The sequence below is a fragment of the Oncorhynchus keta genome, chromosome 6 (assembly GCF_023373465.1).
Source record: "Oncorhynchus keta strain PuntledgeMale-10-30-2019 chromosome 6, Oket_V2, whole genome shotgun sequence".
In the NCBI taxonomy this organism is placed as follows: domain Eukaryota; kingdom Metazoa; phylum Chordata; class Actinopteri; order Salmoniformes; family Salmonidae; genus Oncorhynchus; species Oncorhynchus keta.
In genome coordinates, this window is record NC_068426.1 from 17,575,842 (window position 1) to 17,595,351 (window position 19,510).

The following is a 19,510-nucleotide window of genomic DNA, read 5'->3' on the forward strand; positions in this document are numbered from 1 at the left end:
AGTATAAATGTTTCTGACTCATCAATGCCACATTGGCCGATTTCAAAATTGGAAGTACCTTTTTAGGGGCAGTTGCTCTTTAAAGCTGTGAAGTTAGCCCAGAAGTGTTTTATCATTTGTGTTTGTCAGTTTGAGTAAATATGTCTCTGTTAATTGTTTAGATTTTAACCAGCAGTGGTGTGTTCTGTGGAAATGATGTTTCTAAGCCTAGGGGGTAAGGGTCTAATGAATGATTCAATTTAATTGCTACCTTATTCAAGAGATAGGCCTATCTTACATTTACGGAATCAAGGTATAATAAACCTAGGTGTAGCGATAAGTGTTGGTTGAATGGATTAGTTATAACCATGATTGATCAATCCCTTGTGTAACTTATCACTGTGGTTGACAAAGTACATTATTGCAGTGTGAGTTTCATTAGGTTTTATGTCTTCAAATTGACCTGCTTGGATTTAGGAGTTGCTTGTGACCTTGTGGGTGTATTGAAGACAGCACCACGTTTCTCTAGTTTCATGGAGAGCAGTGTGTGCTAGATAAGATACCTGTGTTCGACTCATTCGGAGACTGGACTCTGTACACGGACACACCCATTCCTTAACTCCCGATAAGACCAGTCTGAATCAAGGAGGAAACAATTTCAAAGAAAGAAGACTTTTCTCTTTATTTGTCAGTTGCAAATAAATTGCCCAGCATTTACTTTCAGTTCAAAAATGACATTCAAGGAAAAATACATTTTTTTGGTCCCAAAATAAATAATACCCTGAAGAGGTGTCATGTTCTCTCAGGGAAATAACACATCCACACGGTCTTTTGCAACATGTCATGTGTCTAATAAAATGGGAATGACGTTTGTCACCTGATTGTCGATAGACCGCAATAAGGACAAGTTAGAAAGGGTAAGTAGTTTAGGTGCAAATGGCACAAAAAGGAAAAGATTGTTGCTAAACTGGCCAGATGATGTACTTGATCCTAAGACCTTATTAGGGTGGAGGAAGGAATGTTTTAGTATTACAAAACCTATTGGAGGGGAGGGGGCCTCAACACAGACTGTGGGCTTGTGAGATTCATGTTTTCAGTTTCCTCATATCAATGGTGTGGAGCTTATTTAGTATTTTCTTTCTGCTCGTCTAAGCAGGGATCCTTTTTTTTTTATACATGACGAAAAATGATGCCGTGGGAAGTTTTCATTACAATCATCTCTCAGTTCTCAGTAGACATTCACACTTTATGAGAAGAGATGACATTTTACAGCAATGGCCTGTTGGATTAAGTAGGAGCTGAGAAACCAGAGGATATTGCTGAATTGAATTGTAAAAGGTCTGTGCTCTTAGAAATGAAGTGAAATATATCCGTAACTTTAGATATGTATTATATCTCTGCACTGATAAAAGACGTGTACCCTTTAACCCTGTTTTTAACAATCATTAACACTCTTCAAAATCATTTTTATTATGCTATTATAAAATCTGTTTCCCTTGTTCAGTGTTTGGAGTCCAGAGTCTTGTGCTTCCCCTGCACTATTACCTCATGATCTCACTGAGTTTCATCTTTGCTTACTCCAGTAATTAAGAGCGTGTGTGTGTGTGTGTGTGTGTGTGTGTGTGTGTGTGTGTGTGTGTGTGTGTGTGTGTGTGTGTGTGTGTGTGTGTGTGTGTGTGTGTGTGTGTGCTTGTGTGTGTGTGTGTGCTTGCTTGTGTGTGTGTGTGTGTATTTTTAGTCTTACTATCCTTGTGGGGACCAGAAGTTCGGACATTTCGCCGGTCCCCACGAGGAAAAAGGCTATTTTAGATTAGGAGTTAGGTTTAGGGTTAGAATTTGGATTAGGGTAGGGTTAGGAGTTGGGGTTAGGTTGAGGATTAGGTTTTGGGTTAGGGTTAGGGGTTAGCGAAAATAGGATTTTGAATGGGAATCAATTGTTTGGTCCCCACAAGAATAGTAAAACAAGTGTGTGCATGAATTTGTTTCACCCCTTTTTGCATTTCTTTCACAGTATGTAACAATCCTTTTTGACAAAATGCCGCCAGCTTGTCGACCACTGAATAGTTTGGGATGTTTCTGACTCTAGTCTAGTGACTCCAAAAAACACAAACTAGAACAAAAGTTTATCCAACCACACAATCCCCACCATGTTATCCAACCACACAATCCCCACCATGTTATCCAACCACACAATCCCCACCATGTTAGCCAACCACACAATCCCCACCATGTTAGCCAACCACACAATCCCCACCATGTTAGCCAACCACACAATCCCCACCATGTTACCCCACCAAGCCAACCACACAATCCCCACCATGTTAGCCAACCACACAATCCCCACCATGTTAGCCAACCACACAATCCCCACCATGTTAGCCAACCACACAATCCCCACCATGTTAGCCAACCACACCAGTGTTTTTTCATTGAAACAATTTATATTTTCGCTCAGAGCACTGATTCAGAGTTGGTGGAGAAATCTGACATTGATCAAGGTGCAGAGTTCCACTCAGTTGTATACTTTAGTACGGGTTTAATGATAAATCAGTGCTGCCACATAACATGGAGCTCACACTGACGAGCCAATGAGATCAAGTGCATTCATGGGAAGGCACGTTGAGGTCAAATAATCATACATTCAGTGGTAATGACAAATGGAATGGTGGATTTACAAATGCGTTTTACAATGTGTGCTCTGCTGTCATTGGCACAGTTTTTGTGTGTTGACTGTGTGTTTGTGAATGGTGCAAACGAGAACTACGAGTGTGTTTCTCTGTAGCCCTACCTTGAGTGTGAGTCTGTGGAATCAGGATGTTGGATTGAGGGGCAGGGCATTGAGACTGTTAAATATTGACTGGGAGTGTAATAATTAACTTGGCTCCCACTCCTGATGTCTCTTAAACTGGCCACCCTCTCTGCCATTGCATTGCTGACAAATGCACCCTAAACTCCTTATCCTTTCTATCTCTCCTCTTAGTGAGGCTGTCTGTGTATATGTTCATCACTGCTTTGCCTTCCATCAGACTTTTCTGCTACATTAGACCGCTCTTTCCTTATTTCTGCCTTTCTATCCTTGCACCCCCCAAAAGCTGACGCTCCCTAACCTTTGGCCTCGTGCTATGAAAGTCACCGGGCCAGGCTCGGCTGCATCTGAAGGTGAGTACTGCGCTTGTATGATGTTTGTCTGTGTGAATGTGTTAGCTCATATTCAGGACTTAAATGTCCTACAACTGTACATTTACAAGACATGTTAGATAGGATAAGAATAATCTTAAGGCCTAGTTCAGTCAAAAACGTGATTATCCTGTGTTTCATATATATTTCCACATTATGATGTTGGAATAATACTGTGAGAAGTAAAAATTAGGATAATGCTCTTTAAATGTAAGAGCTGTTTGAAAAGACCGGCTAAAATTTCAGCCTGTTTTGTAAGGATGGCGTTTTGGCCAATTTGTTAATAGACCAATAAAAGAGAGTTCCAAACCTCTCTGCCAATAACAGCTAGTTTTCCCCTCTCCACTCAGACCACTCCCAGACAGTCCTAGCTAAATTCTTGCTTGAGAAATTGCTCCTTGCTAAGAAGCTATTTTTGTTTCTTTTTGACGATTTTAATAAGAAAACAATCACAGTACGGTTCTTAATTATAACCCAGAAATGATTTGATATTGACATAAAAATGTCTGCATTGGACCTGTAAAGGCTTGAAACTGAGATTCCTATTTATCCATCCACAAAAGGTGTCAACCCATCCCATGCTAACCTTTGTTCGTAAGATAAACTCTCAATATCAGTCTTTGCTTTAAAATGGAAAACACAACGTTATTATCTTACAAACCTCAGTACTTGATTTTTCTACTTCCAGTTTCAAAGGCTAAACGGCTGTCCTAACAAGAGGCTGTTTGAATAAGTTTCGCCACATAGGCCTACAAACATCATTTGACATTCCACTGTTTTATACAGTGACAGCTGGAGTAGAGCAGTTTCAGGGAAAGCAGATGGTTTAAAATCAGTTCCTTACAACCAGAGAGTATTTCGAGATATACATTTAACAGATTTAATTATATTTCTGTTATTCAATGTGTGTGTGTGTGTGTGTGTGTGTGTGTGTGTGTGTGTGTGTGTGTGTGTGTGTGTGTGTGTGTGTGTGTGTGTGTGTGTGTGTGTGTGTGTGTGTGTGTGTGTGTGTGTGTGTGTGTGTGTGTGTGTGTGTGAGAGACAGAGAGTACAGGAGAATGGCATGTAATACATTATATGTATTTTAAAGCATTTGAACTAACCCTGAGCTTTTGCTTAGTGTTTTTTTTGTTAACCAAGACAAAATAAGTAGGTCAGCAGTGTTTGAATTCAAATAAACATGCTTGAGTACTGTGAAAACCTTAACATCCCACTGGGCACAGGCACCAATTTAACTTCTATTCCACATTAGTTCAACTTAATTTCATTGAAATTAAATGGTTAAATGTTGATTCAAGCAGTGGGTGTCTAGTGGGATAACCCTTCCAAAGAATTCTACTTTCTTCTGCTGTACAAACCCATGACAAACATGGAATATGGTTATTCATTATTAGGGAAATTATTAGGGAAATTGTTGTATTTAGTATGAGAAGGCCAGGCTCCTTGTGTTTGTTACTGTTGATATAGTGTGCCGTTTCAGAGGGGCCAGTGTTTAAACATGAAGACCAATTGACAAAGTTGTTAATATATTAGAAGAAGAGTCGCTCTTGCTGCTGGTGATTCTCTGATCCACCTCTATGCAGACGACACCATTCTGTATACTTCTGGTCCTTGTTTGGACACTGTGTTAACTAACCTACAGACGAGCTTCAATGCCATACAACTCTCCTTCTGTGGCCTCCAAATGCTCTTAAATGCAAGTTAAACTAAATGCATGCTCTTCAACCGATCGCTGCCCGCACTCGCCCGCCCATCTAGCATCACTACTCTGGACGGTTCTGACCTAGAATATGTGGACAACTACAAATACCTAGGTGTCTGGTTAGACTGTAAACTCACCTTCCATACTCACATTAAGCATCTCCAATTAAATCTAGAATCGGCTTCCGATTTCGCAACAAAGCATCCTTCACTCATGCTGCCAAACATACCCTCGTAAAACTGACTATCCTACCGATCTTTGAATTCGGCTATGTCATTTACAAAATAGCCTCCAATACTCTACTCAGCAAATTGGATGTAGTCTATCACAGTGCCATCCATTTTGTCACCAAAGCCCCATATACTGCCCACCACTGCGACCTGTATGCTCTCGTTGGCTGGCCCTCGCTTCATATTCGTCGCCAAACCCACTGGCTCCAGGTGATCTATAAGTCTTTGCTAGGCAAAGCCCCGCCTTATCTCAGCTCACTGGTCACCATAGCAGTATCTGCCCGTAGCACAAACTCCAGTAGGTATATTTCACTGCTCATCCCCAAAGCCAACTCCTCCTTTGGCTCGCCTTTCCTTCCAGTTCTCTGCTGCCAATAACTGGAACGAATTGCAAAAATCACTGAAGCTGGAGTCCTATATTTCCCTCACTAACTTTAAGCATCAGCTGTCAGAGCAGTTTACCGATCATTGCACCTGTACATAGCCCATCTGTAAATAGCCCACCCATCTACCTCATCCCCATATTGTTATTTATTTTTTTGCTCCTTTGCACCCCAGTATCTCTACTTGCACATTCATCTTCTGGACATCTATCACTCCAGTGTTTAATTGCCAAATTGTAATTATTTCGCCACTATGGCATATTTATTGCCTTACCTCACTAATCTTACTACATTTGCACACACTGTATATAGACTTTTCTATTGTGTTATTGACTGTACGTTTGTTTATCCCTTGTGTAACTCTGTGTTGTTTGTGTCGCACTGCTTTGCTTTATCCTGGCCAGGTTGCAGTTGTAAATGAGAACTTGTTCTCAACTGGCTTACCTTGTGAAATAAAAATAAGAAGAATGTAGGCCGTTTAGCAGATGCTTTTATCCAAAGCTACCTACAGCCATTTTGGTCATTTAACAGACACTCTTATCCAGAGCAACTAGGGTTAAGTGCTTTGCTCAAGAGCACATTGACAGATTTTTCACCAAACCCATGACATTCAGCATGGTAAGAAACATGCTCTACCAACTGAGGCACACGGCCAACACACAATGATAAATGGATGAGAGATAGAAAATAGGAAAAAGGCAGTGTTTGAGAGTGTGCCTAACAACAAGTGCGATGAGTCAGACTGGGGCGTCAGGGTCAGTGTCACTGTTTTTTAATTGCTTTATTGTTTTGTTTTTACCAAGATAGAGAGGTTTACTACGAGGAAAAGTATTCAGAGGTATCAGAGCAGGAGAGGGAATGCTGAGCATGATAGGGGAGAGAAATAAAATAAATAAATGAGTAACAATATTCCAACAGGAATAAATGATCAGTATACCAAACACTAAATACATTTGATGGTGAAGTAAAAGTAGGATTAAAAAGGGAACATAGTTATTGAGAAGCCAGACACACCCATTATGTTCAACTTGTGTTCACAATCCTCAATGCACCCTTATGTTGACAGCCACCATAAAACCCTGTTATCTAGACAGGCCTTGGCCTTTGTGTGCTATGATGTTGACTATAGCCGGTCATAAAGATGGTAGAGGGGGAATGACAGGTCAAAGTCAGTTGCAATTGCAGGCTCCTCACATGTACCAGTACCGAATGACTAAGTCAGAGTCCTGCCTTAACCCCACGTAAATTCCCTGTAATTGACCTTATATGTACTTCTGTTTCAGGTATTTCAAAGTGAGATATCATACGCCCACCAGAAACAACTGAAGGTGTGACCTCAATAAATGGGACGAGCTAAATGTTGCATGAATGCAGTAATATTGTTATCCTGTAGGAGGCATCGTGTGCTATGAACAGCTTGTGGACAAATCTGGTGCTTGCTGGCTGTAACAGCAACTCCATGTGGAAGTTGTCTGTGTTCCAGTGGAGATGCTGTTACCTGCAGAGAGTCACCCCCTAGCCAGCTCTGACATGGAATCCATTTTTAGAATATCACAGTCCTTATTTATTATGGCTGTTCTGATGTTTCTCCTCTTTCGGTTGAACTCAGTTATATCTGCTTTCACCACATTGTCATGTATTTTTTGATTTTGTATTATTAAGAACAGTCTCTAGATCATTCAAGAGATATGGGCTCCTTGTTTTCAATGACAGCATCATGTGAAGATATGTATGCCCTCCAAACTTTGGTTTGAATTCAGAGTAGGGATGCCTGGGATGCATGGTGATGACCTATGAATTGACAGCCAGTGTCTGCAACACAACTGCCTGTCAGTTCTGTAGGCCACTGCTGTGTCTATCCTACTGAGCACACACAGGGGTTTAGATGGAGCAAATGAACTCATTGATATGTTTGATAAATTGTCAGAAACCTATGATGTATTTGTGTAACCCCTGATAATATTCTGTTTGATATACATTTGCAAGTTATTTGAAGACAATACAATTGCTTTGTTGCCAACCTTGGAAATAAAGATTGAAAACACTCTCTGATTGTTTAAATAATATAATTAAGCAATAAGGTCCGAGAGGGTGTGGTATATGGCCAATAACTACAGCTAAGGGCTGTTCTTAAGTACGACGCAACACGGAGCACTCGGATACAGCCCTTAGCCGTGGTATATTGGCCATATACCACAAACCCGAGGTGCCTTACTGATTACCAAAGTAATTACAGCAGTAAAAATATTTTTTTTGTCATACCCTTGGTATACAGTCTGATATACCACGGCTGTCAGCCAATCAGAATTCAGGGCTCAAACCACCCAGTTTATAATACCTGTTATAAGTGCATGAGAGTAAGTGAAAAAAATGTCTCTATAAATTCAAGAATTGTACAGACGTTGTCTAGTCTGGTAGAAGCTTAGTATTCCTGAGTGTTGCCACAGGATGAGTTGTGTTTTAACATAAACCTGCAAGGGAGGGGCTTTTAAAAGTGAAAGCAAAAATATTCCCAGACTCCACTCCCACACCTTTTCCCCAATCTTACTTTATCACTTAGTTCTACAAATCTTCCTAAGGTCTCTTCAGTTTATATGAAATCACCTTTGTGCTGGGAAAACGTCATGAACTTACTTTAATTTTCACATTGCGGTCCCTGGATGAGTCACTTCAGGAATCTCACAGGGATATTACCAGTCAGAGGAGTTTCATAGTGCACTTAATAAGAAATATATTTTATGTGTGTGTGTGATATGTCAACAGTGTCAATAGTTTGACCTCAAACAGTAAACTCCATGAAGAAAGAGGACTGACTAAGTAGAGTTAGAAAAATGTAAGTGTCACTGTCAGAGTGATACAATAATACAAAATCCATATTTTTTTTGGACCACATTGTAGAACACTGAAATTGAGTTTTGAGACACTAAAAACGATCATAGTCAAACATGGTACAGGGGTCATCTATCATGCATAGAAAACAGAAAGGAAAACACAGCACACTGCTGCTCATGTTCCCAGGTTATATTTATTGAGCCTTTGGATCCAGAAAGATTCCCTTTGAAGAGGTTTCCTGTAATAAACTTGCCAAACAGGTCTATTTCTTATACATGTTCATCTGCCCTCGGTAAGGGATTATCATCTGTCCCAACACAGGCCAAGGACTTTGATACATTTATAGACTTTCAAACGTTTTCTGCAGTTTGAGATTGACTGAGTTTTTTGGTAATGGGGTTGCTCCCTATGCACCTGCCAATGTTAATCTATTGAACGATATTAATAACCAGACAGGAAACAATGCTAATGTTTTCCCCATTGATAACCTGAATGGCAATGAACCTGACTCTCACCCTGAGGACATGAATAAGGAAGAATACATATTTTAAGAGGAAAAGCACATTTTTAGCACCCAAAAGAAATCCCTCTCTTGAAACATATTTCCGCCTAGTTGAGAAAGATGTACATCATCTCCTGGCTGAGAAAAAACAATACAAGGTTTTCCACGATATGTCCAAAGCAGAGAAATAATCTCTTATGGAACTGAAAAAATGACTCCAGTATCATTATAAAACCTGCTGACAAAGGAGGTGCAATAGTGATACTAAATGCAGCAGACTATGAAAAGGACATTCTGATGATGAATTTGACAAAAGACTCCCAAATGACCCTTCTAATCAATTCAAATCGCTGATCCATGATAAAGTGTCACAGTTTTTTGAATGAAGGGGAAATTCAAAGACAGAATATGAGTTTATGAAAGTTGACTGTCCAACCACATCTGTCATATACGCTCTACCCAAAATTCACAAGAGCATGACACCACCTATACCAAGCAGGCCCATTGTGAGAGGTAACGGATATTTGACAGAGAATATCTCTACCTTTGTAGACCATTTTGTGAAACCCGGGGCGATCTCCCTCCCCACATACACTAGAGACTCTATTGGTTTTATTAATTTGTATAAATCTGTGGACCATATACCTGAAAATTCTATTCTGTGTACTTTTGATGTTACCAGTCTATATACAAACATCCCCCATCAGGGCGGCCTAGAGGCCCTCATGTTCTACCTCAATGAACATCCCCCTAATGCTCTTCCCAGCACCAATTGCATTGTGGACTTGGCTGAACTGGTACTAACCTCCAACTATTTTCTCTTCAGAGGAGACTTCTTCTTCCAGACTAAAGGGACAGAGATGGGGAGCACTAGGGCTCCCAATTATGCTAACCTGTATCTAGAAATGTTTGAAAACAGGTGGTGCTGATTTCAGACCTCCAATATTCTCCTAATTCTGAGATATGTGGAGGACATTTTCATGATCTGTACAGGCACCCAGGAAGAACTTTTGGAATTCCATGCTAAACTCTATGAATGAACACTTTCACTTCACCATTAACTATGACCTATCACAAATCAGTTTTCCTGATGTGATGGTTATTAAGGACAAAACCTCCCTCTCTACAGATCTCTATAGGAAACCTACAGACAGAAATACCCTCCTTAGAGGTGACAGCTTTCAAACACGTCCACTTATTAAAAGTCTCCATATAAGTCAATTAAGTCGTATCAGAAGAATATGCAGCTCTGATGCCTCTTATCAGAAACAGACCACGGACCTCACACAAAGATTTAAGGAAAGGGGTGTCGTGTCTTTACTATCATTAAATTGAAGACTTAGTTTTATCAAAGATTCTCTGTAATTAGTATTACGCGATCAACTGATTAATCATGGAACTGTAATCGATTTCACTAAGGAAAAATATTCAGATTACAAGGTTATAATTTCCTAATATAACCTTTCAGATATTTTCATATCTGATCCATAGTCTTCTGATGAATCAATTATTTACTTTACCTCACGTTAGTCTCATTCCAAACATCGTAAATTGTTGGTTATCTGCACGAACCCCGTCTTCACTATGAGTCATCTATACATCAATTGTCTTAAATCATTTATTTATTACTAACTAAGTAATTCACAGAAATGCATAAACAAACAAACAAGGTAAATGTGGTTACAAGAAATGATAGGGGAATGTGCCCTAGTGGGCTAAACCGGCATCGCGGCTTGTTAGACAAAAGTGGAAGTGGGGGACAACTGAGATGAGGCACTACAAAGTTGATAATTCTAATAATTGAAATGCTAATCCTTTGCACATAAATGCTAACTCATTCGGGAACAATTGCAATCAATATATATATTTACGCTCAGTGTGTCGTCGGGATCTTTGTTGAAAAGGTTGTTTCTGTTGGAGAGTTTCGTCCCCTCTCTCTCTCTCTCTCTCTCTCTCTCTCTCTCTCTCTCTCTCTCTCTCTCTCTGCCTTGGTTAGAGGGGATAGTTCAGAGTGATATTCATTAATTTGATATAGAATGGATGTTTCGGCGGTTGTCGTTCTTCGCGTTCAATGATACTGAATTCCTAGCTGCAGACTAGTAATTAATATCATATCAAAATCAAATCAAATGTATTTATATAGCCCTTCGTACATCGGCTGATATCTCAAAGTGCTGTACAGAAACCCAGCCTAAAACCCCAAACAGCAAGCAATGCAGGTGTAGAAGCACGGTGGCTAGGGAAAACTCCCTAGAAAGGCCAAAACCTAGAAAGAAACCTAGAGAGGAACCAGGCTATGTGGGGTGACCAGTCCTCTTCTGGCTGTGCCGGGTGGAGATTATAACAGAACATGGCCAAGATGTTTAAATGTTCATAAATGACCAGCATGGGGCGCCAACCCTGACAGGAAGACCACATCAGTGACTCAACCCACTCAAGTGACGCACCCCTCCCAGGGACGGTATGAAAGAGCCCCAGTAAGCCATTGACTCAGCCCCTGTAACAGGGTTAGAGGCAGAGAATCCCAGTTGAAAGAGGGGAACCGGCCAGGCAGAGACAGCAAGGGCTGTTCGTTGCTCCAGAGCCTTTCCGTTCACCTTCCCACTCCTGGGCCAGACTACACTCAATCATATGACCCACTGAAGAGATGAGTCTTCAGTAAAGACTTAAAGGTTGAGACCGAGTTTGTGTCTCTGACATGGGTAGGCAGACCATTCCATAAAAATTGAGCTCTATAGGAGAAAGCCCTGCCTCTAGCTGTTTGCTTAGAAATTCTAGGGACAATTAGGAGGCCTGCTTCTTGTGACCATAGCGTACGTGTAGGTGTGTACGACAGGACCAAATCAGAGAGATAGGTAGGAGCAACCCCATGTAAAGCTTTGTAGGTTAGCAGTAAAACCTTGAAAATTGCCCTTGCCTTGACAGGAAGCCAGTGTAGGGAGGCTAGCACTGGAGTAATATGATCATTTATTTAGTGCTTTATCCGGGTAGCCGGAAAGTAGAGCATTGCAGTAATCTAACCTAGAAGTGACAAAAGCATGGATTAATTTTTCTGCATAATGTTTGGACAGAAAGTTTCTGATTTTGCAATGTTACGTAGATGGAAAAAAGCTGTCCTTGAAATGGTCTTGATATGTTCTTCAAAAGAGAGATCAGCGTTCAGAGTAACGCCGAGGTCCTTCACAGTTTTACTTGAGACGACTGTACAACCATTAAGATTAATTGTCAGATTCAACAGAAGATCTCTTTGTTTCTTGGGACCTAGAACAAGCATCTCTGTTTTGTCCGAGTTTAAAAGTAGAAAGTTTGCAGCCATCCACTTCCTTATCAAAAACTTGTTCTTATTCTGTCGGTATCGATAGTCTAAGAGTTTAACCACGTGGTATGGTTAAAAGATTCAGCAATGGTCTACAACCTTCGTCCTCTCCTAATGGAGAAAAACATGGTCTGGTGATAATTTCTCAAAGTTGGGTTTTATTCGGAATTGCAGAAAAGGGGCTGTCCCAGGATGCCTGACCCTAACTGGGCTCAGGGGCGGTCCTCTGATTTAGTTCAAATAATAAGGGATTTGGATTTTCCTTCATTAAACAGTCCAAAATCATATTACACAATTTTACAAACAGTATCATACTCACTCATTCATCTTATTCAACAATTAGATGTAAACCTCATATCTGAGGCTATTATATAAACAGCGTTATGGTAATGTGGCTACACCCATGAGCTTCCCCAAATTGTAACAAATGGACCAGTTCGTAGCTGGATTCTTCACCGATCTTTTATACTTTCTCCGGAACATGAAATTTGTTCGTACCTCAAGTTCTGTGAGGTGGAAGAAATTCCTTTGTACTCTATGAAAATTTACTCTGCCTCTTACACTATGTGGCCATGTGGCAGGGTCTTCTCAGGAATTTACGACCTCTCTCTGAAAACAGCAGCCTAGTTGAAGGAGGCAAGGGGGAGGCAGCGAGAGGGGGATGGGGCTTGCTATACCCAAAGAGGGCAACATCATGACATACCCCCCCTGGTGGTTTGGATCTTGTTTGTCCTGCAAGTTACAAATCATCATAAAATCATGAACACGTGATATAGACACGTGACAAGGTTCATTCGTCTACAACAGGAACACGTACTAAATGACTATGCTAAACTTGCCACAGCTTTGAAATTAGAATTCAGTGGTTCTGCGACTCGCAAACACGATAGCTCACTGGCTAACACCGTCAAACAACCTCGGAACGAACACCCACAAGCTTACTATCATAGGCTTCGTTCAGCCTACTCTGGCCTACTCACTGAAACAGGCATGGAAGACCTGTTATTATTTAAACAAATGTTCCTGTCGAAGATGTATCCTACCTTCATTGTCTACTTGGGCCCTGCCGCCCACGTTGGTTTGCCTATCTTACAACTCAGAGAGCTTGCAAGCACAGCTTTTGAGGCATCAAAAGTTCACAACGCTCAGAGCCCTGACCACTCGGTTTTGAAGTTTGACCAGGAGCACTCACTCCAGTTAGAGGGTGCATTATCAGGTATTGGAGCGTTGAGAGATGACGCACAACAACAGTTTCTACCACAAAACCATAATTCCAATAACCTCCGCGGTCGAAATGACTGTAAAGTAACGCACACACACTCAGGAAATATATATAATTACATTCATTCCCCAATGAGCGGCGTTGTGGCACTAAGTTATGGTTGTATGGGGTCTTTGTTAATGGCTCTATCACTTCCTAAGTGTCAAAGGAACTGAACCGAAAAGGAATGAAAGCATAAACAAAAGATATACAAAATATAGTTCTCACACAAAAATTATCTAATTGGACTGTATTCTATATACGTCCAATGTTCTGGCAAAATGACTATCATGGCATTGTCTCTAATGCCATATCTAGGGTTTTCCTACTTGGTGTGTTGCTTAGGCACTATCCTAAGTTGATAACTATATGATAAGTTTACAGCTGTAAGGCACTAGTTTTGGGCAGTCTACAGGGATGACCTATGGACTTCTGGGAAGAAAACTGGTGAGTGCTGTAGAGTCAAAGGCCTATAAGTAAATGTTCAACTTTACTAAGGCTGGTATTTTGCTTGGACCCTTAAGTGATCCTAGCATAAATCCTAATTGGATGTTCCGTTGTGCATGTGCGTTTATGCTTACACAAGCGTGCATGTCAAGGGAAGAAAACCAAGTATCCTGGCAGATTACAATTTGTTCAGAATGAGTCTGACGTAGTCAGATAATTTTCAGGTCAATGCCTGGAGGTCCGTCAGAATTTGTGTCGAGGGAGTCTGGAGTAGTTTTTACTACAAGTCACTGTCTTCCACTATTGTAGTGGTGATAGGTATGAAGTCTATTTCATAGCTATGTCATCCACGGAGGAGCTAACCCCACGACGGAAGTACTTTTTAAGTATTGGACCAGTCGTACGTGGTGTGATCGTGGTTAATGACTTCTAATAATTTTCTTCCTGAATGGAGGATTCTATTTATTAGTGACGTGTGTGTTAACCATTGGAAGAGTGCACTGGAGATTCCCTTCCACGTGTTGCACTCTGAGTGACTCCTATGTCGCTATTGTTAAGGGTAATTTGATTGGTTAGGTCTCTAACCTTCTTACTGATTGTAGCTGGACTGACTGTCGCTGGTATTGGTACTGGTGCTCAAAGAGACCAGTTACCCTACCGATTTATTCTGAAATATTATACTACTGGAACACATGATTGGAACATTTTACTAGTTGTATTGTAGTTGAACCTACACATGGCAAGGAATGATTATTGCTGCCATTTGTTTTGGAGGTGGACAAGTCCACTGGACTTCCTTTACGACCAGTGTGGTACACCTCAGTACTATCTTAGATGTGATCTAAGATAATCCACATCTAGGGGCCTGTCTGCACCTCACTGTTCTCATAGGGGAGTTTACAACTAGATTTGATTTATGCTCTGGCGGCCTCGTACAGTGTCGTCCGTAGTCTCGACCCCCCCACCGGCCTCGATGAGGCTCATCATGGGTCTGGGCTACTATTCCCCCCTTTGTGTCTTCGGACCCCCCCACCAGCGGGTGGTGTTGGTGTCCGAGGCGCAAACGAAAAGGTCGGACCCTATGTACGAGTTGTCAGCGGCCGCGTTATGAGAATGGCTGTAACCTTTCAACCAAATCTCCTGGTGTTTGTGCTTCAAAATGCTAAGTGGCTGTCGAGGCATGTCAGTCACCACTGCGTCCCGTGTGGCAACCTCTTCAGTACCTGCGAACTGAGACGAGGATATCGGTCTGTGATATCGCAAAGTGTTTCACCAGTGGGAGTCATCGGGTCAGTTGCTGGACTGACGCCATTAATCAAATCAAATTTTATTTGTCACATACACATGGTTAGCAGATGTTAATGCGAGTGTAGCGAAATGCTTGTGCTTCTAGTTCCGACAATGCAGTAATAACCAACAAGTAATCTAACTAACAATTCCAAAACTACTTTCTTATACACAGTGTAAGGAGATAAAGAATATGTACATAAGGATATATGAATGAGTGATGGTACAGAGCAGCATAGGCAAGATACAGTAGATGGTATCGAGTACAGTATATACATATGAGATGAGTATGTAAACAAAGTGGCATAGTTAAAGTGGCTAGTGATACATGTATTACATAAGGATCATTGTAAGGGGTGACAGTCCCCAACAAAGTGGAAGGTGTATCATCGGAAGCAGAGTATACTCTGCGCATCAATGTTTTTCTTGCTGAGACTGCCGCAGTGCTTGCGGAAGTGTCCGAAGGGCAAGAGGAGTCCATCTCAACTACCGTATTGCACGACTGCAAGGAGGAGGGAAGTTGCGTATTCACAGAGACAGCTGGCTCGAAATCATGAAAAGAATGGTCAATCAGGTTGGCTGATGGAATGTGTAGAGATATCGTAATATCTCCTTGGATCGGATTCTGCCCCAAGAGGTTTCTAAACGTATTTTTCCCAAGGGGTGCTTTCGACAGATACCCCTTGTGAATGACTGCGTTGCAGCTAGCGTTAGGGGAAGACAGTGTGGTCAGTGGAGAAGGCACTGTGGCCTGTGACCATAAATGGTTGGTTTTCCAATCCATCAATGGCAGTAACTGATCCATCAAGTCTGCTCCAAGTAGCAGGGTTACAGTTTTGAGGCTGGTAACATACACAGGGTGAACGAGCGATATGTCCTTGAAGTGTAGTTTCAGCATGACTCTCAATATGAGAGACGAGGTAGTCTGAGTGACCCCTCGAAGTGTAGTGTCGCATCGTTCCACTTTTAACCAACGTTTAGTTGGCTTCAAAGCCCTTTTTAGATCATCAAACAATGTTTGAGAGATGAGTGATATTGTCTCACCAGAATCAATTAGCGCATGACAAGTTAAGCAGTCCTCCAGGACTGTTTCCAGGTATGGCCGTTTAGATTCGTGGTTAGTGGACATATTCCCCACAAAGTGGAGTGGTCGTTCGCAAGGACGTGATGTGCCATTTCTGTTCAAGGTGGAAGCAGATTGACTTTTCCGATTTTGAGTGGGCTTGGCTTTAACGAAGCGTTTGACCATTTTCTTTGCAACCTTTGTATCAGAGTCTATAGACAAAGCCCGGGGGCTTGTTTCTTGATCAAGCGAGCCCTGGATAGGGTCTTGAATGAGAGCGGGAGAAATTTTAACTTTAACGTCCTTGCTATGTGTGTTAATTCCTGCGGACCTGGTGTCCGGTAATTCCTCGTCTAGTCCTTGTGACTTATCTTTTACCCTTTTCTCAAATTGTTCTCGCTTTAGTTCATCCCATAGTGGAACTTCTGGAGAACATTGGTCTACGTTTTGATCGTCCTTCAACCCTTTGTTACCCTTGTGCTCTGAAACTTTTTGTGGGTTGGGTGCAGGAACGTAGTGAACAGGTTGATTGTAGTGGTAGTCATGTTGATGGCGACGTACTTTACAGTCATTTCGACCGCGGAGGTTATTGGAATTATGGTTTTGTGGTAGAAACTGTTGTTGTGCGTCATCTCTCAACGCTCCAATACCTGATAATGCACCCTCTAACTGGAGTGAGTGCTCCTGGTCAAACTTCAAAACCGAGTGGTCAGGGCTCTGAGCGTTGTGAACTTTTGATGCCTCAAAAGCTGTGCTTGCAAGCTCTCTGAGTTGTAAGATAGGCAAACCAACGTGGGCGGCAGGGCCCAAGTAGGCAATCAAGGTAGGTTACATGTTCGACAGGAACATTTGTTTAAATAATAACAGGTCTTCCATGCCTGTTTCAGTGAGTAGGCCAAAGTAGGCTGAACAAAGCCTATGATAGTAAGCTTGTGGGTGTTCGTTCCGAGGTTGTTTGACGGTGTTAGCCAGTGAGCTATCGTGTTTGCGAGTCGCAGAACCACTGAATTCTAATTTCAAAGCTGGCAAGTTTAGCATAGTCATTTAGTACGTGTTGCTGTTGTAGACGAATGAACCTTGTCACGTGTCTATATCACGTGTTCATGATTTTATGATGATTTGTAACTTGCAGGACAAACAAGATCCAAACCACCAGGGGGGGTATGTCATGATGTTGCCCTCTTTGGGTATAGCAAGCCCCATCCCCCTCTCCCTGCCTCCCCCTTGCCTCCTTCAACTAGGCTGCTGTGGTCAGAGAGAGGTCGTAAATTCCTGAGAAGACCCTGCCACATGGCCACATAGTATAAGAGGCAGAGTAAATTTTCATAGAGTACAAAGGAATTTCTTCCACCTCACAGAACTTGAAGTACGAACAAATTTCATGTTCCGGAGAAAGTATAAAAGATCGGTGAAGAATCCAGCTACGAACTGGTCCATTTGTTACAATTTGGGGAAGCTCATGGGTGTAGCCACATTACCATAACGCTGTTTATATAATAGCCTCAGATATGAGGTTTACATCTAATTGTTGAATAAGATGAATGAGTGAGTATGATACTGTTTGTAAAATTGTGTAATATGATTTTGGACTGTTTAATGAAGGAAAATCCAAATCCCTTATTATTTGAACTAAATCAGAGGACCGCCCCTGAGCCCAGTTAGGGTCAGGCATCCTGGGACAGCCCCTTTTCTGCAATTCCGAATAAAACCCAACTTTGAGAAATTATCACCAGACCATGTTTTTCTCCATTAGGAGAGGACGAAGGTTGTAGACCATTGCTGAATCTTTTAACCATACCACGTGGTTAAACTCTTAGACTATCGATACCGACAGAATAAGAACAAGTTTTTGATAAGGAAGTGGATGGCTGCAAACTTTCTACTTTTAAACTCGGACAAAACAGAGATGCTTGTTCTAGGTCCCACCGTGTTACTTTGAGTAACGTTCAACAAAGCTGCATGCATGTTATCAAGTTGAGCGCTCCTGTTTGTAGATAACTCTTCAGATTTATCTAGTTTGGCGTGACCATCATCATATTAGTTTTGGCTAAATCGAGTTGTTCCTGTAGCATATGATTTTGTTCCTATAGAAGACGATTTTGTTGAAGAGCTTGTGCTTGTTCATCGTCATACATTTTTGCAATTACATTTAATTGTTCAGTTTTCAAGCGCAGTTCCATAGCTAGCAGAATTTTCCCTTTTCTGCATTTGTCATTGGTTTCCCGGTTCTCTCCACCTGTCCCTTTATGTCTACCATTACCTGCTGTGCTTCAGCTGTGCACTGCGGTATTGGACAGATGCCAATCTCGGGTGGCAAGACATCAGGGCTAGACTGGAGAGAACCTTTACGAGGCCTGCACCCGATGGTTGATTTTGGAAAGTGTTGTTGTCTGCTTTTCCACTAATGGCATAATTAGGGTTGATATCGCTGCTGAGGTCAGAGATCAATCCATTTGCGGGTGGAGGTTCACTAATTAGCGGGCGAGTGGGGACTACCCCCTCTGATAGCTTGCTCATTATTAGAACATTTGAAAGGAAAAATAGTTTTTCCTAATTTTCCAAATTTTCAGATTTTAATCTATTTATAGACGTTAATGAACCATCAGTACTGGACAGTACTGTGGAAGTTTGACGTGAATGAATTTGCCAAAGCAAATTGAATTAATCAATGATAATGATTAATCATACCTGTATAGGCTATCTGGGAATTAAACTTTAAATTAACCTGGGAAGTTGGTTCATCTAGGTTACTATTGCAAAGCTTAAAGTGTCTCATTTAACTGGAAGAACCTAGTATGTTCGACAATTTAAATAAATCAATCAATGAGACGATAATACCCAAGCAATTGAGATTGCGATTGCTGGATTATCATAAAGGTAATGTTAGGTACATTTACCACTATGGTACACTTTCCCCTCAGGCCAAAACCATATGGGATTCCCGCTGGAGGTGGGACTGATTGATTGTGCTTTGCAGAAGCAGATTTGACTGATTGATCAAATTGAATGAATAATCAAACCTGAATATGAAATCTGGTAATGAAACTTTAAATTCACCTGGGAAGTTGGTTCATCTAGGTTACTATTGCAACGTTTAAGGTGTCTCATTTAATTGGAAGAACCTAGAAAGGTATGTCCAACAATTTAAATAAATAAATTGAATGAGATCCAAGCAATTGAGATTGCTGGATTCTTTTAACGTGATTCCAACACTTCTTTGAAGAGATGTACTTGAGATTCTTCACCACCAGTGATGCAGAATGCTGAAATCAAACAGATGTACAAAGGGCGGGACTTCCGTTGCGCAAGGCGGAGGAATTTAAACAGAACA

The 19,510-nt window shown here is 41.3% G+C and overlaps 1 long non-coding RNA gene across 1 annotated transcript; it reads left to right on the top strand.

Annotated features, from left to right (window-relative positions):
• The first annotated feature begins 2,897 nt into the window (after positions 1 to 2,897).
• Positions 2,898 to 7,518, top strand: LOC118385645 (uncharacterized). Its single transcript, XR_004826070.1, has 2 exons — positions 2,898 to 3,138; positions 6,755 to 7,518. It is a non-coding gene; the product is annotated as an uncharacterized LOC118385645 (long non-coding RNA).
• The last annotated feature ends 11,992 nt before the right edge of the window (positions 7,519 to 19,510 follow it).